The 26,705-nt window shown below is 40.3% G+C and overlaps 1 protein-coding gene across 17 annotated transcripts in view; it reads left to right on the forward strand.

The window, feature by feature from the left end:
* Positions 1-26,705, forward strand: part of DNAJC6 (DnaJ heat shock protein family (Hsp40) member C6) — a 178,458-nt gene that overhangs the window by 99,799 nt on the left and 51,954 nt on the right. For 3 of the 17 annotated variants that reach the window (XM_078332133.1, XM_078332138.1, XM_078332134.1), the window contains one exon: positions 7,475-7,587. The exons of the other annotated variants lie outside the window; for them this stretch is intronic. The gene's annotated coding sequence lies outside the window, so the exon portion shown is untranslated. The remainder of the gene's footprint in view (positions 1-7,474; positions 7,588-26,705) is intronic. 17 annotated transcript variants of the gene reach the window in all.

Here is a 26,705-nt window from a genome sequence, read left to right on the forward strand (position 1 = left end):
TTTTCAAAAGATAAAGTACATTATGGATTCATAATGATAATGCTTTCTTCCATGCCAAAATTCTGGTTCTCAATTGCACCAATATAATTGCTTTTTTGCTTTATGCCACGATGCACAGCCATAGAATCACACTGGAATAACAGCACTATTAGCAAAACAGTTTAAGGTAGTTTTTTGTTTTTCTTTTGGTGGTAGTGGGGGTGCTAGTTTTATATATTTTACTTTAAGATAGTTATTTTGTATCTTAAAGTTACTTGAGATATTTTCTCTGTGTGGTTATATCATCAATTTCATACTAAGTTGGATTTGTTGCTTCATTTTGCTTTCACTTTTGAGGGGTTGCTTTAAAATTTATGTTTGTAATGATATCGAATATTGACAGAGTTCCAAATTCAAATCTTTAAAACAGGTTGTATTCAAAGAAATCAAGCTTCTGTCCCTGTCCCCTCTACTCTGTTCCTTCCCTCACAGGTAACTCTCTTTCATGTTTTGAGTTTATTATTTCTTCATTTTGTAAGAGAGAGAGAGAGAGAGAGAGAGAGAGAGAGAGAGAGAGAGAGAGAGAGAGAGAGAGAGGGAGAGAGTGTGTGTGTGTGTGTGTGTGTGTATATCCACTCTCTCTTGGGTAAGTGGGAACTCTCTACATATCTTAAATTCTGATAAAATTTGGAGGTAGTGTAGACAGTATTTTCTGAAAGATTGAATATGAGGTATGAGAATAGAGTTAAGGCTGATGTCCAGGTATGGCATGATTGACTGACAGGATGGAACCACCTGGCCCTGAGTACCCTGCTTTCCACATGGCCTGGTTAGCCTCATTCATCTTTGCAAACTCCAGCTTTCTTTGCTCAGGTGCTCTCCTCTGTGCTCCAGTGATGCCCTGTGCATCACATTGTCCTTCCCATATGGTCTTACATACAATTTTCATTTGTGTTTTCCTGTCAGTAGACTGCGAGCAGCTTGATGTCAGACATCATGCTTTATTCTTCCGTTTTCCCAACACCCATCACAGAGCCTTTCACACAGTAGAAGCTCAATAGATCTCTGAGTAAATAAACAGGCCAGGTGCAACGTTAGGTTCTTCAGAAAAAACCCACGAGGTGGATATTGTTATCCTGTTTTACAGATGAAGGAACAGGCACCCAAAGATTTAAGCTGCTTATCTAAAGAAACAGCTAATAAATTGCTGGAGTACAAATTCGAGTCCATCTGATGCCAAGGTCACACAGCCCCAACTATTCTCTCTGTGTTCTCATTCAGCAATGCGAGACTGTCCACAGTTAGCCTAGTAACGGTGTGACCTCAGCAAGAAAGTGAGCCTCTATATCTGTTTCCAAATTACAAATACAAGATAGTAATGGCATGTACATTATAGGTCTATAAAGCATTTAGAACAATGCCTGGTACATGGTAGGCACTCAAATCTTAGCTGATTTTAGGTATGATTTGTTATTTTTAGTAGTGGAATACTAGAATACTACTACTGCCACTACGGACAAAGCCCTGTGCTTGGCACTGTTTGTGGAGTGTTCTCTGACTCACCCCATCTTGCCTTCTAGGAGCTTGCAGGCAATGTGCATATGCTTAAAGATTTCAAGAAGGGCAACTGGGGAGTGGTCAGTCAACAGGCAGTCACTTGAGATTAGTGCCAAGTACAGGGAAAGAGGAAAGAAGGCACTTGCAGGTGGCCAACTTGTTAGATAGTAATCCCCTGCCCCTGGGCTTCTGGGGCAGAAATGAAAAACAGAAGCCATGCTGGAGATTTGAATGCTTCAGTTCTACCAGTGCCACCAATTAGTGGCAGTTAAAAACTTCACCTCCATGTCCAGTTTGTTGAGACTCCTAACAGTCCTTGCCTTGTAATATTCATAATTGCACAGATCACAATTTAACACTCACATTATATAGACTGTAAGTCATGGAGTCACCCAGAGTTCATGGGACCTTGGAGAACAGCAAATTCTACCTCCACATTTTATAGAAAGAGATTTTGTCCAGAGAAGGAAAGCCATATGCTTAAAAGCACACTGGTATTTGGATCTTGAACTCTGTTGGTTATGGGTCAGGTCATGCAGATTTCCAAATGCCTGGACCCTTTCCTGGAAGGGAATGGACTCCCAATATGCAAGTGTGCTGAGAGGAGGGATGATGGCTCCACTGTGGTACTGCCCGCATTGTATTTGGTGAGTCCAGGCTTCTGCTCTTATCAGAACAGCAATTGTAGCTGCTGGAGGAAGAATCAGCCTTTCCCAGGATGTAGCCACTTCTGCTGCCTGATTCATATTGGGCAAGGTCTTCTTTGGGTCCTTCCATAGCTACAGCTATCCATATGCTACTAGCAATTGCACTGACACCTCTACTCTCTGTCAGAAAGAGGAAGAATGTGATAGTGAAAGAGCATGAGATTTAGAGCCACACAGATCTGGTTTGTGTTCTGACCCCAGTGTTTCTTAACAGATGTGACCTTTATCCAGTCATTTAACTTCATGGAGCCTCAATTTCCTCCTCTGTAAAATGGGCATGATAATGTCCTCCTCAGTAGGTTGTTGTAATGATTAAGTGTAATAATTTATACGAAGCACTTGGTGAATGGTAGCTCCTCTGCCTCTCTTCTCGACCCTGCCTGACCCTAATTTAGGGCTGCCTATCTCTGTCACACAGTGTGGCATAGGGCTGTGGCTGTGTTATTGCACTTTCTGTTTATCAGAAGCTACTGAGGGGTGTTGAAAGATGTAGACTTTAGGCCCCACTCTCAGAGATTCTGCTTTGAGAGAAATCTGGAAATCTGCATTTTAAAAAACAGGCACCCCAGGCTATTTTGATGTGTAGCCTGCTACCTAGGTTAACATTTAACCTTGGGGACCCCTTGCATCACTGTTGGCCAGGACTCTTACCTTGGGCAGGTTATGCAACCTCTCTGAGCCTCATTTGTGTCCCTATTAATTGAGACGGATAGCCTTTTTAGCAAGGTCCTTTTCAGAGCTAAGTGAAACAGTGTGTGTGAAGCATCTTGCATGAACCTAGTACACAGCATGAGCCTGGTGAAGATTAGATTCCCCCAGAACTACCATGTTTGCTTGTACAGTTATGCTATACAGAAATGGGCTTGTTCCAGGCTTTGCGTAAAGACTGATATCAGACACCAAAAGGCTGCATTGCCCTCTTCAAATCTATAAGCTAGCTGTAGCCCTAGTTCCTTCTTTGGAAACCAAATCCTTTCAATGTATCTGCCCACCTATTCTTACCATCCTGTGGATTTTGCAGGACACATTGTTCATGATGGAAAGCTACCTGCTTACCTGTCACCTGCGTTTTTGGAGACCATTTTTATGCTTATCAGTGCCTATCTTTGAAATCTCAGAGCCTGTGAGCTCTGATTGTGTTACTTGGGATCTAAAAGGCAGCAGAGGATACCAGATGCTGCTAATGACTTATCAGCTCTTTTGGCCATAGTCTCTTCAAAGAAAAAAGGCTGTGACCCTGGGTTTGTCAGCACTGATGTGCTTTCACACCTCAAAGGGACTTGACAATGGGCAGATTTCCAAGTATGTAGAGTGGTTCTTTGGGGAAGATGGAAAACATATTTACAGTTTGGTTCTTCATGCTCATGCTCTTTCCCCACCTGCTATGCTCTGCTGCCACTACCCCTGATGCTGGTTTATGTGGCTGTTGAACATGAGAGTCAAAGACAGCAGCTACTGACCCTAAAAGCTGCGTGTGCCTGTGGGGTGGATAGGATTGGGAAGCAAGAATAGGCTGAATTAGGAAAAAGCATCTTGATCCACTGTCATCATCCCTTTGTAGGACCAAGACCGTATGAGGGACCATGATCATAACTGGACTGTGGTTTCCCACTCCTGCCTATTCAAGCCTTAGAAACTACTTTTCATTAATTTCATTGTTACGCAATGAATGTGTAGCAGTTTTCAACTCCTAGGTGTCTGTTCTTGAAAATATCCTTAGATTAATGCAGAGCAGACATCAGGCCAAGGTCTGGCTTTTTTGTTCTCCAGCAGTGGGTTTGACTGTTTGCTTTTGTGTTTTAAGCTTTTGACAAATACAATAGGAGGCAGCAAAATGTTGTCAGTGGAACACAGGTTTTGGAGTGAGGCAGACCTAGAGAAGAGCCTGGTTATGACCTAAACTTTTGTGTTGGGTCCTTCTGTGGGCTGAATGTTTGTTTCCCCCTCTTTCCCAGATTCATATGCTGAAACCTAAACCTTAATGTGATAATATATGGAGGTAGGGCCTTTGGGAGGTGATTAGGTTATGATGGCAGAGCCATCATGAATGGAATTCATGCCTTTATAAAACAGGCCCCCAGAGAACTTGCTTGTCTCTTTCACCATGTGAGGACACAGGGAGAAGACGGTCTTCTACGAATAAAGAAGTGGGCCCTCACTAGGCATCAAATCTGCAGGCACCTTGATCTTGGACTTTCCAGACCCCAGAACTGTGAGAAATACATACTGTTGTTAATAAGCCACTCAATTTATAGTATCTTGTTATAGCAGCCCAAATAGTCTAAGACAAGTGCTCAGTTTGAACTTCTGTAAAAGGGGGATAATCAAACTTACCTGGGAACATAATTGTGAAGATTAAGTAAGATAATGGACATAAAGCTTGTAGTCTAGTTCCCAGGGATCAGAGGGTGCTTAAGTGATAGCTACTGCTGTTATCATCTTGCTGCACTTCAGTGCAATTGAAATTGGTTTAAAAGTGAATAGGAATTGTTGGTTTCTTGACAGATTCAATTCAGTTCAATTAAGTGTCCTTTTTTGGATGGCTTACCCTGGTAAGTGTCATGCTGAGTGCTTGACACAAATAGAAATTAAGCACTGTCTTCTCGCTAAGCACTTCTTGCACATTCTCAATTAATTTTGTGTTGCAGCTTTCAACAAAACCATCGCCTCACCCTTCCCAGTGATTCTAAATTCTTTTGTCTACTTCTTTGAAGGTTAGCTTGACTTTCAAGCCTTTTGAGATCTGAGGATCATTCGCCTTTACAGTCTCACCTCTCACCCCACTCTAATATACCCTCTATGTCCACCCAGTTCTGTGAGGAAACACCATAATATCTTGGCTCTAATATGTACTGTCACCACTAGCTGATACACATTCCTCTCCATTTCAGAGTCTTCCTCCTTCCTCCTGTGTAGTGGAGACTACAATACTCATCTCTCAGTGTTGGATGAGGATTTGTGCATATAAATTTTTTTGACCCAAGGGCAGATGGAACTACACAGACCAGACTGTAGGAAAGAGAAGACACAAACAGCAGACTACCTTACCCGTGGTTTCACTTTCCAAGGTTTCAGTTATCCACTGTCAGCTGCAGCCTGAAAGTATTATAAACATTCCAGAAATAATTCATAAGTTTTAAATTGTATGACATTCTGAGTAGTGTGATGAAATCTTGCACCATCTTGCTTGGTCCTGCCTGGGATATGCATCATCCCTTTGTCCAGCATCTATATTACTGCCTCTTAGTCATCTAGTAGCTGTGTAAGTGATCAGATTGACTATCTTGGTTATTGTAGTGCTTGTGTTCAAGCGACCCTTATTTTACTTCATAATGGCCCCAAATCACAAGAGTAATGATGCCAGCAATTTGGATATGCCAAAGAAAAGCTGTAGAGTGCTTCCTTTAAGTGAAAAGGCAAAAGTTCCTGATTTAATAGGAAAAAAATAGTATTCCGAGGTTCTGAAGATTTATGGTAAGAATGAATCTTTTATCTGTGAAACTGTGAAGAAGAAAAAAAGGAATTCATGCTAGTTTTGCCACTGCATCTCAGATGGCAAATGTTATGGCCACAGTGTGTAAGTGCTTTATTAAAATGGAAAAGACTTCAATTCGTGAGTGGAAGGCAAGACAGAAACGTGTTCCAGTTGATGGCAATCGGGTTCAGTATTATTTTTGGTTTCAGACATCCACTGCAGGTCTTGGAATGTATCCTCTGTGGATAAGAGGGAACTACTGTACTAGAATATGCATTGGCCCGTTACTAGGTAGAAACAGAAGCTGCCTTGAACTTAGGGAGGCCCTGGGTGTCCAGTGCCATTTCTGCAGCCAGCCATGTGGAAGGAAAGCCATACAACTCTTTCCTCCCTCTGGGGGTCCTTATAATAATGAATGACAGCAAAGAGTGGAAGATGGGATGATGATCATGGCTACTTTTTATTGAGCACTTCTTGTAGTTATATATGCATGTGTGTATTTCGTTCTTAACAAGTATTATCACAAACTGAGGTTCAGAGAGGTTGCATCACACCCTTGAACATGAAGAAGACAGGGAGGGTGGCTGTAATAATAGGGACAGTCCTCCAAAGCATGACATCAGACTCTTCTGATTTGGGCAACTAGCATGCCAGGGAAATAATTATCTGTCTCCTTAGCAACCCCCAATATTTGGCTTGGTTGTCACTGGTGCATTTCAGTTATCTTCATGTCAGTAAAGAAATAGGTCTCAGGAAATTTTATCTAGCTGGCAGTGCTATCGCTAGAATTCAATTAACTCCATGATTTGCAATTAATGAGCCCTCATGCCAAGATTAAGGTCATAGCATTAATCTTACTTTTATTTTAGGATTTCCACTGTCGTGATTTACAGTGAAATCCAGCCAATCTTGTCAGGATTATTGGAGCATAATTAAGCTAGAAAGACAGGCAGAACAGCTAGTTAATGTGAGAGCCAGGGAGGGACCCCATACCTTTTCTTGGTAAGCCTGCCTCAGGCAGGATGGGGCTGCATAGGAGAATTTCCATCAGAGGACTGTTTCCCAGATGTCTGATCTCTATACAACTCAAATCCCCATCCAATCTCCAAAGAAAATATTTCAGAGTCCCCACTGGTGAACCCACTGTGAGTTATATTCTTAATTCAATGCTACCACATCCACCTCCACCTCTAGTTGCCAATTACTAAGTTGTAAATGTAACAGACAGTGAGTGTGCTTTTACAGATGATGGATTTAACATTCATGATGATTCCATGAAGAAGGTATCATAGGCTTTCTCTCTGTATAAGGTTATATGGCAAGTAAATGGCCTTTCCACTGAACTGATAGAAGGATGTGGTAGTTCCTAGCTGCAAACCATTTTTGTGCTTTTCTCCCTTTCATATGTGTGTGTGTGATTTTGCCCATAAGGATCTCCTCCACTTTCCCATATAGAAATAAGAAGGTAGGCATGTATAGGCAAATATTGTTTATCATTGCCTTCTAGGTGAAAAATCCTCATCCGTCATTATCTCAATCATCATGTACATGGGAGGAGGATATTATCTGCCTCCATTTTACAGTTGAGAAAACTGAGGCTTAGAGAGATTTATTAATTTTCCTGCTGTTACTCAGGTGGCAAGGAAGGAGAGTCAGTGTTGTGAATCCAGGTCTGCTTGTTTGCGAATCCTAGGTCCTTTTAATCACAACACGCTAGTCCTAAATAAATGCTTTTTCTCTTTTCCTGGTTCTCCAGGAGTGGTTATTATTGAGTCAAGAATTTTTGGGAAAAGTAACACGTGGAGAGTCATTTTTTGAGTGGAAGGAGTCTGAAGAGAGGGTAAGAACCAACCTCCTACTACCCACCAGGTAAGGGTGTGGTTTTGGCCTTTGGGATTTAGCCCATGCCTTCTGTGTGTAGAGTGCAGGTCCAGGTAGGCTACCATGTCTGGCCAACCAAGCACAGAAGCCGACCCCTCCCACTGACTTTAATTTTACTCAGTGTTTGGTTTTTCTGAAAGAGAGGGTAGTGGTCAGAAGTTTACGAGACTGTCTCCACAAGCCAAGTCCACACTAGAAGCTGAGTCCACAGCTAGTGGTAGCTTTCTTTACCCTTGAGACCTGCGTAACAGAGGAATAGCAGGTTTTCTTTGCACTTAGGTAGCAGATTTTCCTCCAAATGCTTGCTGGGGGTTTTTTGGTTTTCTCCTAGGATTCACCTTCAGACTGTATCTGCCTTCCCTGTGTAGTTAGCATTTACAAGCGTCCTCACTCTGAGTTTGCTTAGCATCATTGACCATTTTTATGCCTGGCATGGCTTACTAGAGACTACCTATTGGAGGTTCCTGTTAATACAATTATTTGATAATTAGATGCTGAAGGACTGCCTTGAAATTTCCTTCAGCTGGCTTGGGATGGAATACTTGATTTTGAAATATGCCCTAAAGTGTGCTATCCCTGGAGAAATCCACTTGTCTCAGCCAATATTAATCTGCTCTGTGAACGGCTTCTTAGAAATTTGCTGAGATCTGTTTGTGTGTGTGTGTCATTCAATATGTGAGCGTGAAAGAGTAAGAGAATTTGGTAAATGTTCTTAATTTTTAGCTTGACCTTCTGAGGTCTGAGGAGCACTCACCTTCCCAGTCTTGTCTTCCACCCCTTTCTAACACACCCTCAAGTTCCCCGAGAAAATGGCATGACATCCTGGTTCTAGTATGTATTATAGTTGGTGCCTTAGGCAAATTACTTTCTTTTTCGGAGACCCCCTCTCCACCCTTCCTCATCTGCTTAGGCAAGACTGTAATACTCATCTTTTGGTGCTAGGTGAGCCTAGCATGTTCCCTAGTACACTTATGACCAGAGCTCAGTTATGATCCTTTCACTTTTATGTCTGTCCCTGACGTGATGGTCTCTTAACCTTTGTTTGCTCTCCAATATTATTTTGCACTAAATAATGGGCTAAAATGCCCTTGAACCCATTTCCAACCAAACTGCAATTTAGACACCACCTCTTCCATAAGCCATGCTCTTTCCTACTTCAACAACCTTCAACACCACCCCCACCCTGCTGCCCTGCCTGCCACACACACACAGTCTGGAAATAAGCTCCTCAGAATGCTCATCTACTTTATATGCACTTTCATAATAATACTTGGTGTGTCTAAACAGTAGAAAATCAACTATTATAATACAGCCCTATGAGAGATATGAGAGAAAACATATTAGTGACTCAGAAGACTACATTTTGTTCCCAAGTGGAAATATGGCAGGTCCAAATCTATATATGATCTCTATTTCTATGTATGTGGACACACAACACAACAAGTGTATGTGTGCATATTTACAACAACATAACTAAGAGTGTAAGGATATATAGTCTCCAAAATGTTAACTGTGGTGCCCTCGTTTATTTTTTTCTCTGTCTTAATTCCATTTTCTTTGGTTTCAGTAGACCTCAGGGGCAGGGAAGTGAGTTAATCACACTGCTTTGCAGTCTTTCTTTCTATGGCACAAGGCCCCATCTGGTTTTATTCTTGATTTTCTTTTTTTTCCTTCTTCAGCCTCAGTTCCATCCTCCTTACCAAGCCATTTGCTTTCTTTCTAATGCTCTTTTTATATATGCTCTTAAATGTGCCTAAATTTTTCACATTGATTATGAATGTCTTCTATATTATAGATACATATGATATTACTGTGTAATGCAACATATTTAAGGTATAAAATATAAGAAAATATAATGTATAGGTAATGTTTATATTTATATCTGAATGAAACCTTTTTTTAAAAGGTAGAAACTGGCATTCATGCCTCTACTTTGTACTTCTTTTCCCCCTTTTCTCCCCTCCCCTCAACCCTGTGGTCACACACACACACACACACACACACACAAATGAAGATTTTCTTGACTGGTTGCATATCCAGTTCCAAAATCCTGGGATGCCTTGTTGCATGTATTGGTTGATTTCCTCCCTTGAGCTCTCTGATATGTGGTTTTGTATGAAGTTTTTAACATGACTTTTCTCAAGTAATTGAGCTCCTAGCTTTTAGCACAGCACAGCAGAGTTTGAACAGAGAATGATCAGTTGCAATGCAGATAGTCTTATTGGACTAAGGATGGCATTTTCTGGTAATTCATATGTTTCCCTATCTTTCCCAGTCTAGGCCCTATTCAAACATATGGCAAAAGAAACACAGGCTTTACAGTTAGAGCAGTTTTTCTTTCCTTGCCCTGCCAATTACTAGCAAGCCAAGTGACTTGAGCCTTAATTTTATTGTTCTGCCTTCAAGCATGTGAATGAATCTTAAGTGACACCCAAAAATATGTATTTTTTAACCTTTTGAAATTTGTTGAGACTTATTTTATGGTTTTATATGTTTACATATGCCCAGCATATGTAAACACTTGATAAGAAGGTATATTCTTCTTATAGAGCTCAAGCCTGTAATCCCAGCACTTTGGGAGGACGAGGCGGGTGGATCACGGGTCAAGAGATCGAGACCATCCTGGTCAACATGGTGAAACCCCATCTCTACTAAAAATACAAAAAATTAGCTGGGCATGGTGGCGCGTGCCTGTAATCCCAGCTATTCAGGAGGCTGAGGCAGGAGAATTGCCTGAACCCAGGAGGCGGAGGTTGCGGTGAGCCGACATCGCGCCATTGCACTCCAGCCTGGGTAACGAGCGAAACTCCGTCTCAAAAACAAACAAACAAAAAAGAATATACCTTCTTATAAGTGTTCACACTTACAAGTTGTTGCAATTACCAACAAATTTTCTTGTTTTTAATATGAAATTTTGTTTTGAAAGGATTTTTTTTTGCTGTCTGTAAAGTTATTGGTTGATAGTTTTTTTTTCTATCAGCACTCTAAAAAAATTCGTTTCATTGCTTTCTGACCACCATTGTTTCTGATGAATGTTAGCCATTATTGACATTATTGTTCCTCTGTATGAAATGTATCTTTTTCTCTATCAGCTACTAAGATTTCCTTTTTCTTTTTGTCCTTAGCAGTTTTATTCTGCTATGTCTAAGGTGATTCTTTGTATATTTATCCTGTTTTGGGTTTGCTGAGTTACTTGGATCTGCAGCAGTAGTTCTTAAGCAGGGACAATGTTAGTTCTCTAGTAAACATTTGGCAATGTTTGGAGGCGTTTTTGGTTGTCTTTGCTTAGAGTTCAGGTAGGAGAGGATGTTATTTGAAATTAGTTAATAGAGGATAGGGATGCTGCTAAAAGTTCTGCAATGTCCATGACAGCCCCCCACAACAAAGAATTATCCAATTTACAATGCCAATAGTGCCAAGTGCCAAGGTTGAGACATTCTGATTTTTGAGTTGAAATTTTTTCCACCAAATGTTGAAAATAGCTTTTTTCTGCTCCATTTTCTTCCTCCATCCCTTCTTAGACTGCTTACATGATGGTAAACAACTTACATGATGGTAAACTGCTTACATGATGTTGTCTCATAGCTCACTGAGACTCTGTTTTAAATTTCTGTTGACCTGCCTTCAAGTTCATACAATTTCCTTTTACAGTTTCCAATCTTCTGTTAAGCTCATTTAGAAAAATTTTCATTTCAGACATTATACTTTTCAATTCTGCCGTTTCCTTCTTCTTTTTTTCAATATTCTTTGCTATTAGCTCATTAAGACTATCTCTTTGTTTAAGCCTTTGAACATATTAATAAGGTTAAAGTTCTTCTCTACTAATTCCAGTATCTGGAGCACTTCAGGTTCTGTTTCTATTTACTGCTTTTTATTGTTCAATTTATACTGCTCCTTCATGTGTGCAGTTTTATTTTTATTGTATGATAAACATTGTGATGATACTTTGTTGGAAGTCTGGATTATAATTTTCCTTGAAAACATGTTGAATTTTATTCTGGAAGACAGTGAAATTGCTGACATATTCTTCCAGTCATTAGGCTTGATTTTATTCTTTGTTAAAATGGCTCTTCTGTGGGTTTCAACCTGGTCCTAGGAATGCAGCCTTTACTCTAGGATATGGTCCTATTCCTAGCATGGATGTGGCCTTTCTGAGACGAAAACACTGAATATTCAACTAAATGCCTGAGGTGCTCAGCAAGAGCTTTCCATTTTGGCTGTGCTAGAGCTCCAACATATGCCAAAATTTATAACCTCTGGTATATAGTGCTGGTTTAGTTCTCAACCCTTCATCAGGCAGTCTCTGCTGGGGCCTTGTGAAGTCTTACTCTCTATATTCATAGCCCAGACCTCAGCTAAGGACTCAGGGTGAATTTCCATGCAGTGTTTTCCCCTCCCATCCCTTCAGCACCCCATCCACGATGTCCACACTGTGCCTCTCCCTATTTTCTTTTATATTGTCCCACACATCCCAGCTTCTTAGCAGTTTTTGTATTTTGATCCCTGCCTTCAGAGTTCAGCAGGACCACTATTCTGCTTGGGTTCTAGATCATTTTATGGTAATAAGAAAGTGCCTCCAGGTAAAAAGCTGGAGGAACTGCGAGGGTCACCTTATATGTTTTCTTTTTTTTTTTCAAAGATCTCAGTCCTTTTTAGACTGTTGCTTAATGCCTGAAAACAGATGTTTCATATAACCTATCTAGTTTATCACAGGAGCTCAAGTCTAATACCATTATCATGGTTAGAAGTGGAAATCAGGAATATGCATTTTGAGTAAAGACCCCAGATCATTCTGAAACTGATGGTTGTGGGATCATATTTTAGAACTGCTGATGTAAATTATTTAAAGTAAGATGAAGTGTTCAAAGTAGCCCCTGCTTTCTGAGGAATTGTCAGAGGATCTCTACTCTCCGGGAGGTCTAGGTATTTTATATATAACAAAGAATAAAAAACTTTTTTCTGAAATGTTTCTTGATGTGAGATCCCTTTGAGTGTGGTGTGTGTGTATGCATGTCTTTGCTACAGTGCTGAGTTGTTCTCTGTGTTTTCACCATCTTGTGTATAGACAATGCACAATAGAATACCACACCACAGCAGAATCATCGATGAAAATATACTGCAAGAATGAATCATCCATACATGTGTGTGTATACACACAGTTAGATTTTTTTTGTTGTTGTTGCTATTTTTGTTTTAAGACTGAGTTTTGCTCTTGTTGTCCAGGTTGGAGTGCAGTGGTGCAATCTTGGCTCACTGCAACCTCCTCCTCCTGGGTTCAAGCGATTCTCCTGCCTCAGCCTCCCGAGTAGCTGGGATTACAGGTGTTCACCACCAGCTACCATGCCCAGCTAAATTTTTGTACTTTTAGTAGAGAGGGAGTTTCGCCATATTGGCCAGGCTGGTCTTGAACTCCTGACTTCAGGTGATCTGCCCACCTTGGCCTCCCAAAGTGCTGGGATTACAGGTGTAAGCCTGGCCACACCTGCCCTCACAGTTATGTGTTAAAACTTATAAAATGTTTATTTATTCAATATGTAGTTTTATATGTAGATTTCATATGTCAATAAAGCTTTTTTTTTAAAAAACAGTTAAGTCTTGGCAATGATTTGGGGAAGTCATTTTCTTTTCCTGGTGTATCCATTTGAGGCATAGGGTTACATTGCTAATATTCCATTGAGTATTAAAGTGTTATGAGTGTGGGTTGTTTCCTCTCATTGGCCAAGGGGGGCTTCCACCTCTCTGTTAGGTACCTGACTGTGCCTGATGAAATGAAAAAAACATGGGTCTTGTCATCACACAGACATTTGGATACATCCTAAGTAACCTGGTGAATGAATTGACCTTGTTGACTCTTTTGATTTAGGCTAGAAGTCCAATGTGCTATCCATTGTGCCACAGAGTCTGCTTGCATGAATTGACATCTTTGAGATACGGTTTCCTTATCTGTAAAATAAGAGCAAAAATATATTTCAGTTTTAATGTGTGGGATACTGTATATTCCTAGCATAGTGCCTAACGTGTAGTAAGGCCACTTTGGTGTATGTGTAGCACATGTGTGTGTTGCGTGTCACACATAGCATATGTACACTTACCTTGATCTTCTAAACAATGAACAATATCCATCCATTATCACTGCTTCTTTTCTGGAGAACAATAATCTGATCTTTCTCTCCAAAGATGGCTTGCAATGGCAGCTCCAGAATTTCTGTCTTGCAACTAAGGGAAGGCAATCTTATTGGAAGGGGAGGAGTTTGAGAAACCCTTCTTGGAGTTGCATATGCATAGCAAGCATACTGGTTTTCTAAAATTCTACCTGTGTATGGGGGGTTATTTGGGAGATTGGTAGAGTTCTCTTAGTCACCCTTTGGTACCTATATTGTCTCTCCTGTCTCTCTTAAATGAAACTGAAATGTTGAACAGAAAATTTTTGCCTTATTTTTCTCTTTTGCAGTTTTCTTTCAACAGACCATCAGTCCTCTGCTATCTCTGTTTTCTATCATAGACAAGGTCAGATAATAGCAAGGACATTTTCTCTGATCCAGGCTGGTAATTAAGAGGGAAATGTTATAGTCTATTTTATGCAATTTAAGCCCTGATCTTTTGATTACTGAAAGGAGAAAAAAAATTATGACCCCTCCCTTTCTGGAGTTGAGGGTCCATGTGGTATACAGAACCCTTTCTATTATTTCAGGTTTCTACTGGGGACTCTAATCTCATTGAATAGATTTGATTACTATTATTTCGTAATGCTGAACCTTTTTATTTGGTCTACGTGTTGAAGAGTAAAGGTTCGTTATTTAGACCCCTTTTCTGTGGCATATCATAAGGACTTACTATGTTTGTCGAATCAAATTAAGCAACATCCATGTATAGTTTTATATGAGAGTTTATGGAATAGAATTTGGATTGGCACCTGTAGCTTGACTTCCTTGATCCTTGAAGGAACAAAATATGTTACATCCATTTGGCTGGAATTCCCCTAGCACCAACAGCCTGGTTATGAACACTGCCCTGTCTTTATTATACACAGAGACCATTTTGGTTTCAATGTGATCTTTACTTTGACTGTATTTCTCATTTTTTCTACTCTTACCATTCTTTTTTCGTGTTGTAGATCCTTTTGGGAAAGAGGAGCTAGTATTGGTTTCTTAATGATCTCTTCTTATCTCTTCGAAGGTAAACATTTCTCCCGGGTTTTCTTAAAAAATATTAGTCTTCTTTACAATAAAGCTTGTGCTGAATTTCATGAAACCCCCATCTCTCAGGCAGGCATTCTCAGTGGGTGCAGTGTTGTAATCAGAAATTCTGAAAAGCTTGAGGAGACAGTGAAACAGTGAAAGCATTTGGTCGTATTTGCTACCTACAGTTAAGCAAAGCCCAGGTCACTGTCTAGGTTGATCTGTTTGGTCTTCCTTGTCATCTCTGCCATCTTCTCTTTGATTATTGCATTCTATAGCAGCTCAGTTTCACATACTTTTATTGAGTGCTTACTGTGTGCCATATATTGTATATAGGGAGCTGCGAAGAGGCATGAAGCATGTTCCTTGCTATTGAAGACTCAATAGCAAGTAATTGAGTTGAGAGGAGGTAGACTGATTCACGAGTTCATGAATATAATGCAGCTGACTGCTCTGAGTCCTAGGATGGAGGAACAGAATGAGGTGGGAGAATGGAGGCATGAGAGACAAAAAGTGCCTCTTGAAAGAGGCAGAATGGAGAGGTGAGTAAGAGCAGAGGCTTTGGGTCCAGCCAAATCCAGGTTCATCTCATTCTGTTGTGACTCTTACTAAACTTCACCAAAACCTCCATTTCCTCGGTGGGACTCCCACCTGCCACTGTGCTTAGCACAAGGGTCCAATTTAGTTGTTTATGGAAACTGCTTAGCTAAGTGTCTAGCCTAGGGTACATGTTTAGTAGCTGGCCTTTATATGAGGATGATAGTGTTAAAGAATTTTAGAAGTGGAAGGGACTTAGGAAATCACTTAATTCATTATCCTATGTTTATATTCTTTGAGACCCTGGGTTTGTGATTATCCCATGGCTTGGGAAAGAGCTGGGCATCATAGTCTAGTACTCTTCCTATTAAGGTCCTGAAAAGTGATTGTGGAAATTGCACACATAAAGATTTTTTGGTGTCTGTAGTTAGACAAAAGCTTTAATAACTGGCACACTAACATAATATAGAAATCAATATATATCAATGTAAAATATAACCCTCTTTTATCCTGTAAGTAAATATGCCCATGCACATATATATTATCACTGTTTAAAGCACAAATTACCACTCTAATTTCCAATTTTCAAATTAATTTTTGGACATTCTGAAGAGTGTTGTTGTTATTAGCTAAATGATCTCCATTTCTGGGCCATGGTTTGATGTAGGGAATGGCAGCAGAATCTTTTAGCAACTTCCCCATTAAATTGATTATTCTGACTGGGCACAGTGGCTGAAATATGTAATCTCAGCACTTTGGGAGGCCAAGGCTGGTGGATCATGTTAGCTCAGGAGTTTGAGAACATGGTGAAACCCTGTTGCTACAGAAAATATAAAAATTAGCCAGGCATAAGGGACCCCTGTCATCCCAGCTACTCAGGAGGTGGAGTTGGGAGGATCACTTGAGCCTGGGAGTCAGAGGTTGCCGTGAGCCAAGATTGTGCCACAGCACTCCCGCGTCGGCAACAGAGCCAGACCCTTTCTCAAAAAAAAAAAAAAAAGATTATTCTAAGGGCCCTGGCACTTTATGGCAGTACAAGGAGGGCTGGGTGTGCTATTGATTTGTAAGAGCTGTGAGGCTCTTGGATGCCTGTGCTTCCTATGTAGCCTGAATCCAGAAAGCCTGACTCACTGGCACCACTTGCCCTTTGGCCTCTGCCTGCCAGTGCTTAGCTCCCCTGGAGCCTTCTGTGGATGCTGCACATGCCCTTGCTTCTGCCCTCTTGGTCTGTTGAGCAGCTGCATCCAGGGCCACTGTTGTACAGTGTCATCGAGTGACTTGTAGTTTTAATAGTTCATACCATGTGCCAACTAGTACAGAAGTATTATAATATTTAAAAAGCCAGTACCACTGAATCTGAGTGAACCTGAAGATTTCCACAGATAGCTCATCATAAGTCCTCCCACCAGACACCAGATCACGTCAAGATGGGAAGCAGACACTTCAGAGTGATAAAGAGGTTCACTTCTGTTAAACACTTGTTCTTCTGAACTATCAAAAGTGAAGAGTTTCCATGGACTGTAGCTTGGATGCACCAATAAGAGATTCTTACCCTAGGGAGGCTTGCTAGACACATCTCCAGTCTGGCTTCATCAACCCTGAAATAGAAGAGCATGGCCTTTTTTTTTTTGCCAAGGCTGTGTGACTTTGCTAGAGGCAGCATTTTTTTGTGGCTTTATCTTCTATTAATATTTCTATTCTACAGATAAGGAAATCAAGGCTTCTCTAGATGATACATCCAGCTAGTAGCAGAAGTGGGATCCAAACCAGATCTGGCTGACATAAAGCCTGTATTTTAACATGGGTTGCCTTCTGTAATGCCTAACCCCTTGTTTGGCATAGGGAGTGTTGATTTATTATTTTGTTAAGTGTAGTCTTTTTTTCTCTGACATTTTAATTTCTAGTTGGATTCTCAGCCATTTGTAGGAGGCATTTCTTGGAATCATTTACCGTGAGTGCTGAATTTCTAAGAATTAAAATAAAAATTCTGCTGGGCACAGTGTCTCATGCCTATAATCCCAGCACTTTGTGAGGCTAAGGCCGACCAATCACCTGAGGTCAGGAGTTCGAGACCAGCCTGGGCAACATGGTGAAACCCTGTCTCTACAGAAAATACAAAAATTAGTTGGGTATGGTGGTGCACGCCTATAATCCCAGCTGCTTGGGAGGCTGAGGTGGAAGACTCACTTGAGCCCAGGAGGTGGAGGTTGCAGTGAGCCAAGACTGGGCCACCACACTGTAGCCTGGGTGACAGAATGATACTCTGTCTCAAGTAAGTAAATTAATTAAATAAATATTTAAAAAATAAAAATTTCTGTTCATTTTTGAAAATCTCATTATATAAAAATCTCAATGTCATGCAAGGTTTTATTTGATCCTGTTGATGACATGAGGCACTTAGGAAAATTTTTGTTCTTAATTAGTTCCAGTTTATAGGGTGAGGAGTTGGTGGTGGGGCTGGGGGGAAGGAGGCCTAGAGGAATAAAATGTTATGCTCAAGGTCACACAGCTTTTAAGCAGAGAAACCAAGTCTCCAGTCTAAGACCTCTCTCCTTAAAGTCAATTATGTTTCCTCAAAGCTTCCCTGGAGTGAAATAAATGGGGAATGAGATGTAAGCAGTCTTTGATTCCAGAAGTCAAGGCAGTAGGTTTTTCCATGGTATATCTACTTGCTAGGTCCATATGATCCATTTCTCTAACTGCTGGGAGTCAAGAGCTGAAAAATCTGTTGTAAAGAAGGATGATGAAGCCCTTTGTGATAATGACAGTAGTTCCTTCCTTGCCCTTTGCCAAGCACTGTGAAGTAATGGACTTTCCCTAGAGCAGGGGCTAATGGGGTATCTCTACAAAGTCACTTTAGTTTCAGGGATTTCTATCCCACAGTTGTCAATTTTGTAGCAGCCAGGACAAGACATTTTTGACACTGTGACACTTAACCACAGAGAAAAATGCCCACTGGTGAATGGGAACATGAATATTACATGATTCTAATGCCAAGTTCACTTTATCAGTCGTCTCTCCAAAAGGCTGATCTTGAACACTATGGGATAGTAACTCACTTTACTAGAACTGGATGATGAAACGTTCTGGAAAGAGGAAAAGTGATGTTCTGTGGAAGTATCTTTGTGGAGGCCCAGAGGACTCACTGAAGAAGGCTGATTGATGTTCCAGGAACTGCAGTTGGTGCCAAGTGGCCTCTGCCCTCTCCTTCCTGTCCTCAGCATACTAAATCATCTTGAGTATTGATGCTGGAAATGAGACAGTTACTGCTGTGATGAAGCCAGGTCTGAAGTCTTAGAATGAGTCAAGTATAGAAAGATGTTTCTTCCTGGCAAGCCCCTAGCCTGCTTGGAGTGAAGGGGCCACACAGGCTCTTGGAGCACTATTGGCAGCCTTTGCCTGTCTCTCCCAGGCCAGCTGACAAACTTGTGTGACTGTGAACTGCAATGAATCATGCAAGAGGAGGGAGGTCTCTACAACTGTTGAAGAAGGACATATCAGAATTGAATAGCATAACACTTGGCTCTTTATTTTTTATAACATATTTTAAATTGTAAAACTAGTGAACCTCACTGGGTGTGGTAGCTCATGCCTGTAATCCCAGCACTTTGGGAGGCCGAGGTAGGCAGATCACTTGAGGTCAGGAGTTTGAGACTAGCCTGGCCAACATGGCAAAACCCCATCTCTACTAAAAATACAAAAATTAGCTGGGCTTGGTGGCAGGCAACTGTAATCCCAGCTTATTGGGAGGCTGAGGCAGGAGAATTGCTTGAACCTGGGAGGCAGAGGTTGCAGCAATCTGAGATCGCGCCACTGCACTCTGGCCTGGGTGACAGAGCAAGACTCAGTCTCAAAAAAAAAAAGCAAACCAAACAAAAACCAATGAATGTAACTTGCAGAAAATTTAGAAAATACGATCATACAAACAAACAAAAATCACTCATCCTTCTCCCAGAGATAATTAAATATAATTGCTATAATTGTTTTGAAAGTGTAGTCGATAAAAGCCTGAGCTCTAGCATAGCCTGCATGGGTACAGATCCTGGCTTGCTAACTGTAGAACCTGGGGTGAATCACTGATGTGTCTTTGCTTTAGTTTCCTTGTATATAAGATGAAGATAGCAATGATATTGCCTTCATAGGGTAATTGTGAAGATTAAATGTGTTATTTCATATAAAGAATCTAGATCAGTGGCCTGGTACATGGTAGGCATTTAGTAGGTTTGAGTTGTTATTATTTTATGTTTATTGTATACTCTGAATTCTTTCTCTAAACTCAGATGGTTTTCTTTTACAAAAGTAAGATTGTACTGTGGATTATGTGTTGTAGCCTGCTTATTTTTCATTTAGCCTTTGGCATGCCTATCTGTACTCTTTTTTTTTTTTTTGAGACGGAGTTTCGCTCTTGTTACCCAGGCTGGAGTGCAATGGCGTGATCTCGGCTCACCGCAACCTCCGCCTCCTGGGTTCAGGCAATTCTCCTGCCTCAGCCTCCTGAGTAGCTGGGATTACAGGCATGTGCCACCGTGCCCAGCTAATTTTTTGTATTTTTAGTAGAGGGGTTTCACCATGTTGACCAGGATGATCTCAATCTCTTGACCTAGTGATCCACCCGCCTTGGTTTCCCAAAGTGCTGGGATTATAGGCGTGAGCCACTGCGCCCGGCCCTGTACTCTTCTACCAAGTGATTTTAGTAGCTAACCAAATGACATTATTGGAGATATTTAATCAATTCCCATACTCTTGAAAAAATATATCACTTATAGCTCTTGCCATGGTAAACAATATCTTGATGAACATCTCTTTTTGCTAAGTGTTTACATACCATCCTTCTTTCGATGACAGTATTTTATGGAAGAGCATTTTTTCTTTGGGGACCAGATGGAATTATCCACAGCGCAGGGTTCCGTAGGCATATATTGAATAAGCATATGAGGGGATGATCACGATGCATTATGGACATTTCTTCCATACCACTTCTCACGGTGTTTTGTTCATGGCTAAGAAATCAGTAAAACGTTTATGAAAACCTGCCACACTTACTTTTTAATATTTTTAGTTACATTACGGCGGTTAAGACTAGCTCTAGCATTTGTGCTCATCCTCTTTATATAATTTCTAAATAACTATTGAATCATCTCAAATCTCTTTTGAAATGAAGCGTGATACAAATAAATGATCAAGCAGCTAACTAGCAATCTAATGGGAGAATAGAAATTATCTCCCAGGAAACACAAATTTTGTGTCACTCTTGAGAGCAAGAACTGGTCAGGTTCCTACAACTTGGAAGGGATAGGATACTGCTTCTAGTTTCCCAAACATTAGGAATCCCAAGGAAAACTTGTTTCTTGTATCTTTAAAGTGACTCAGAGGTAAAAGTGCAATTCTCTGATGTTTGTCTTTGGTGGGCTTTCAAACCACAAGACATCATGAAACAAGAATCTACTTGGAGCCTTAGAGGCAGAGACCTGGAACTTTCTCTTTGGATGGTACACTCATGCTTTCTCAACTCTGATGTCCCCACCTCCACTCTCTTACACCCTCAAATCCCTGAGGACCCTTAGTAAGCACAGGGTGTTCTTTCTACTGGGTGCCATTTTAGCCAAAGTCTTTAGAAAGGTGTTGGAGGTGGCAAGCTCTGAATTCCTAAGGACACAAGTGGTGTTAACTATATAATGCAAGGGTTGGAAAACCCTTTTCTGTAAAGGGCCTGAGAGTAAATGATTTAGACTTTGTGGGCCATGAGATCTGTGTCACAACTATTTAACTCCACATTGTAGCATGAAAGCAGCTATAGGCGAGATGTAAACACATAAGGGTACTTTACTTCTGGACATTGAAATTTGACCTTCATATAAGTTTCACATTAGGAAACATCATTCCTCTTTCGACTGTTTTCAATCATTTAAAAATGTAAAAGCCATTGTTATTTTACAGATTGTATAAAAACAGGCCTTGGACTGGATCCAGCCCATGGGACCCAGTTTGTTACCCCTTGATCTACTGTGGTCATTGTTTCTCCTTTCTCTTCTGCGTTTCTCGTTGCACCATTTTCTTCTTTGTTCTGCCATGTTTTGAAACCTCTCTGCCCTTTCTCTCAACTAGCTGAGGCTAAAATATCATCTGCAGAATCTGCACTTTTGGCACTTAATGTGGCTCATTAGGGACAGCCAGAATGTCTACTTAAAAGAACCAGTAGAGCAATGTCAAATAATGTCCCTCTTCTTTTTTGTGTGTCCTGGCCAGTTCAATGTATAATTTGAATATATGAAGATTACAGATGGACTCTAGCAAGTTGTTCTGGTTTCTGCAGCATTCCAAGGCTCTAATGAGCAGAGCATACAGCCTGAAGGATGGTGAGAGTCTGATTTTTAGATAATCAAGGATATTTATATCTTTTAATAGGTTGGTGCCTTTGTAGTTCTGTTCCAGCATAAAATTGGGAGTTGAAGAGACATCCAGTCAATTTGGTGTCATCTCTTAAACAGTTACATATCAAAGGGGTATTCAAGCGGAACACCTGAAAATGTTACAGGGATGGAAATGGGGGAATTATAAACATTTACTGCTGCTCTATCTTCACTATAGTTAAAACAAAAACACAATACAGATTTTTACTTGGGGGGGGTGTTTATAGGGAAATAATGTGCTCTATTTCATATGAAACAGGACACAAGAGAACATTCTCAGATTTGTGACACTGGCCCCAGTCTGGAGCTGCCCATTAGACTTGTTCCTGGCCTTTTCTTCAGGGCTGTGAAGCAGTAGGGGCGACAGAGACTCGGCTGCCTACATAATGAGATTGGCTTGGTTTGCCTGGCATGCAGTGATTTATGAGGCTGCTTATTGTGGGGACATCTGCTGCTGAGAGCAGCCAGATGAAAGGTGTGCAGGTGGGCGGTGGAGGAGAGCAGGGAACAGGAGAGAGGCAGTTGTGTATAGGCAGGTAAGGCTCATCTTGATTGTAGTTGTTGGAATCCTGAACTGAGTGGAGCTGTAGAAGAGTATGAAATGGTGGATTAGCAAGGCTTTGGAATTGCAAGATCTGGGTTTGAGTCACTGACTCTCCACTTGCTAACTGGAATCTTTGGTGAGTTACTTTCCTTCTTTGAGCTTCCATTGCTTCAACTGTAAACCGGGAACAATAACCACTTCCACTAAGGTCTGAGCACAGCTCCCGTTGCATTGGAGAGCTCAGTTAGTAGCAGAAATGATTAGTATTTGTCCATATGTCCATTCATTTGTTTGTTTACCAGTATTCAGTGTTCTTTGCAATTTCTAACAGAGACTCATTTTCTAATAGATGTCTTATGGTGACTTAGACATCTTTTAGGTATCAGTAGCTCTTTAGATCAGGATGGAAAAACATGACAGTCAACACATATTTATACATATATGTATGAACATCTAAATGGCATGTAGGAGTGTAGTAGGTACCTGACGTATGATTGAAAGAACAGCCACCTGGCCAGTAAGTACAAGAAAAGATACTTCACCTTACTAGTAATCAGGGAAATCATCAAAATAGGACCATAGTAAGATACTGATGTATACTTGCCAAAGTAGTAAAAATGCAAAAGTCTGAGAATACTAAATGTTAAGGAGAATATAGAGTGAAGGAGCTCATATGTACATATGTGTTATGAACATACTTGCAGGAATTTAAACTGCTGTGACTGCTTTGGAAAATGATTTGTCAATATCTAGAAATATGAAGAGGTATATCCCTTATTTACTGGCAAATTCTGCTCATAGGTATAATCTAGAGAGAGTCTCATATATGTTACCAAAGTGAGGTGCTCTTCAGTGTGTTGCTTATTATAACAAATAGTTTACATGTCCATCAGTGGGGTAATTGATACACACATTAATTGAGATAAAACTGCACTTGGTACCAGCATAGATGAATTTTAAACAATGGTAAGTGAAAAAAAAATAAAGTTGCAGAATAATGCAAATAGAAAACCATTCATATATAGCTTGACATCATGGAAAATATATTAATATATTTTTTGTGAATTCAAACATATATAATACAAGTTTGAATAAGTTAATTGGAATGCTAAATGTAAAATTCAGGCTGATATTAGGAGAAGAAAGAGGGATGTGATTGGAAGGGTTGCCTGGGGCTTAATCTCAAGTCTGCTAGCAAATAAATATTCACCAGCTTATATGCCCTTAGACAAATTTGTTAACTTCTGTGCCTCAGTTTTATAATCTATAACATGGAAATAATAATATTATCTACTTCATAGGGATGCTGTGAGGATTAAATGAGTGAAAGTAGATAAAATGCTTAGAAAAATACCTACCAAATAGTGTTATATATAAGTTAGCAACTATAGTGCCTATTACATGAGTATTTTTCTTATTCTTTATTTTAAAAATCTTATATATTGCAATTTTAAAAACCAGAATAGATACCATTCTTATCCTTTGTCATTACAGAGTTGGAAAGTGAATAAAGATCAAAAATACCATCAATATAGGAATTTCAGGATGTGGCATGATAGAGTTTAGCTATGATCTCTTGACCCCTAGATTTATTAGGTACCACATTATGAGCTTTATGTGTACTTATTTAATCTTTCCCTATGGAGTAGGCATGACTCTTATCCCTATTTTACAAATGGGAAGAAAAAGGCTTAGGAAGATTGACTTCCAGGGTCACACAGCTAGGGGTAGCAAAGCTGGGCAGGAGGAGAATGACTCATGCTCTTGACTGCTAGGCCTTAAACCCCTACCTGGCCACTGTTTATATTAGCTCCCTCCTCTATACATATTCCTGCTTCCTTCCTGTATCAGCCTGCATAGGTTAGGTTGTACTTTGGTTATGAACATTCCCAAAAGATTGGTGACACAAATAGGTGTTTCTCACTGTATTAGTCTGTTTTCACACTGCTTTAAAGAACTACCTGAGACTCAGTAATTTATAAAGAAAAGAAGTTTAATTGACTCACAGTTCTGCATGGCTGGAGAGGCCTCAAGAAACTTACAGCCTCCCAACCTAGCAAAGCAGGACAATATTCAACCCCAGGTAATACAGAGAACACCACAAAGATATTCCTCAAGAAGAGTAACCCCAAGGCACATAATTGTTAGATTCGCCAGGGTTGAAATGAAGGAAAAAATACTAAGGGCAGCCAGAGAGAAAGGTCAGGTTACCCACAAAGGGAAGCCTATCAGACTTACAGCAGATCTCTCAGCAGAAACCCTACAAGCCAGAAGAGAGTGGGGGCCAATATTCAACATCCTTAAAGAACAGAACTTTCAGCCCAGAATTTCATATCCAGCCAAACTAAGCTTCACAACTGAAGGAAATGTAAAATCTTTTATGAACAAGCAAGAACTCAGAGATTTTATTACCACCAGGCCTGCTTTACAAGAGCTTCTGAAAGAAGCATTACACATAGAAAGAAACAACCAGTATTAGCCTTTCTAAAAATATACCAAAAAGTAAAGAGCATCAACATAAAGAAGAATTTACATCAACGAATGGACAAAACAGCCAGTTAACATCAAATGGCAGTAATCCTAAATTTAAATCGACTAAATCCCCCAATCAAAAGATACAGCCAAAACCCAATGGTGCGCTACATCCAGACCCATTTCACATGCAGAGATACACAAAGACTCAAAACAAAGGGATGGAGAAAGATTAACCAACTAGATGAAGAGCAAAAATAAATAAATAAATAGCAGGAGTTGCAATTCTCGTATCTGATAAAATAGATTTTAAAGCAACAAAGATATAGTGGTAAAAGGATCAATGCAACAATAAGAGCTAATGACCCTAACACCCAGATACATAAGTCCTATAAAGAGATTTAGACTCAATGAGACAGAAAAATAATAAGGATATCCGGGACTTGAACTCAGATCCGGAACAAGTAAACTTAATAAATATTTATAGAGCTCTCCACTTTAAATACACAAAATATACATTCTTGTTAATACCACATCACACCTACTCATAGGTTTAAATGAAATATTGATCGGCCATTATTAATACCCATTTTTAGAATAAAGCAACATTTCCGTTCTCTCTCCCTCTTTTTCTTCCTCTTTCTTCCTCTCCTTCACTCCTTTTTTTTCTTTCCAAAAAAAAAAAAAGAAAAGAAAAGAAACTTACAACCATGACAGAGGTTAAAGGGGAAGCAAGTCACATCTTACATGGTGGCAGGAGAGAGAGAGAGCAAGGGAGGAAGTGCCACATTTTAAAACCATCAGATCTCTCACTGTCATGAGAACAGCATGGGGAAAATCTGCCTCCATGATCCAATCACCTCCCACCAGGTCCCTCCCCTGACATGTGGAGATTACAACTTGAGATGAGACTTGACTGGGGACACAGAGCAAACCATATTACTTACTCATGCTAAATATTCATCAAAGGTCATCTGCCACATAGCTCCTTTCTCTCTCTGGGACCAGAAGTCCTGGACAGAGTAGCCACAGTCTCAAACCTTGCTGGTTGCTATGGCAGAGAGGGAGGGAGGGAGGGAGAGAGAGAGAGAGAGAGAGAGAGAGAGAGAGAGAGAGAGAGAGAGAGAAGATAAGAGAGAGAGAGAGAGAGAGAGAGAGAGAGAGAGAGAGAGAGAGAGAGAGAGAGAAACTATAGAGAACACCACTTTAACAGTTAAATGTATCCTGGAAGTTATACACAACACTTCCACTCACACATTATAGACTAGAGCACTGGTTTTTAACCAGGGATAATTTGGCCCCACTGGGGGATATTTGCCAATCTCTGGAGACATTTTTTATTGTCACAGCTCAGAGGCGGAGTGGGGATTGGGGCAGGTGCTACTGGCATCTAGTCAATAGAAGCCAGGAATGCTACTCAGCACCCAGAGACACAACAAAGTATTTGGCCTAAAATATCAATAATGCTGAGACTGAGAAACCCTGGACTGGAGCTAAGCACAGGGGGCCAGAAAGCACAATTTTAAGAAGCTATAAGGGAAGAGAAGCTGAAATATTTGACAGATAGCACTAATGGCTACCATGCATCCAAAGGCCTAAAAGCTGTGCTAAAGTCCCTTCAGAAGCTGTTCTTCATCATAGAAGTGAACCAGTGCTGTAAAGGGCAGCCATGGAATTGGGCTTCTCATTCAGTCATCTCCATCAAAGGGCAGAGGAGTGAAATTGAAGCTGACTACTGCTCTTCCTCCGCACTCTCTTTGGAGCAGCACTGTTCAAATGTAGTACAATACAGGTCACACATGTAGCTTAAAATTTCCCAGTATCCACACTAAACAGGTCGAAAGGAACAGGTGGAATTGATTTTCAAGGTATAATTTCTTTAATTCAATATATCTAAATTATTTCAACATGTAATATCAATATAAAAATATCGAGACACTTTATATTCCTTTTTTTTTTTTTGCA

This window comes from Callithrix jacchus, chromosome 7 (assembly GCF_049354715.1).
Source record: "Callithrix jacchus isolate 240 chromosome 7, calJac240_pri, whole genome shotgun sequence".
NCBI lineage: Eukaryota > Metazoa > Chordata > Mammalia > Primates > Cebidae > Callithrix > Callithrix jacchus.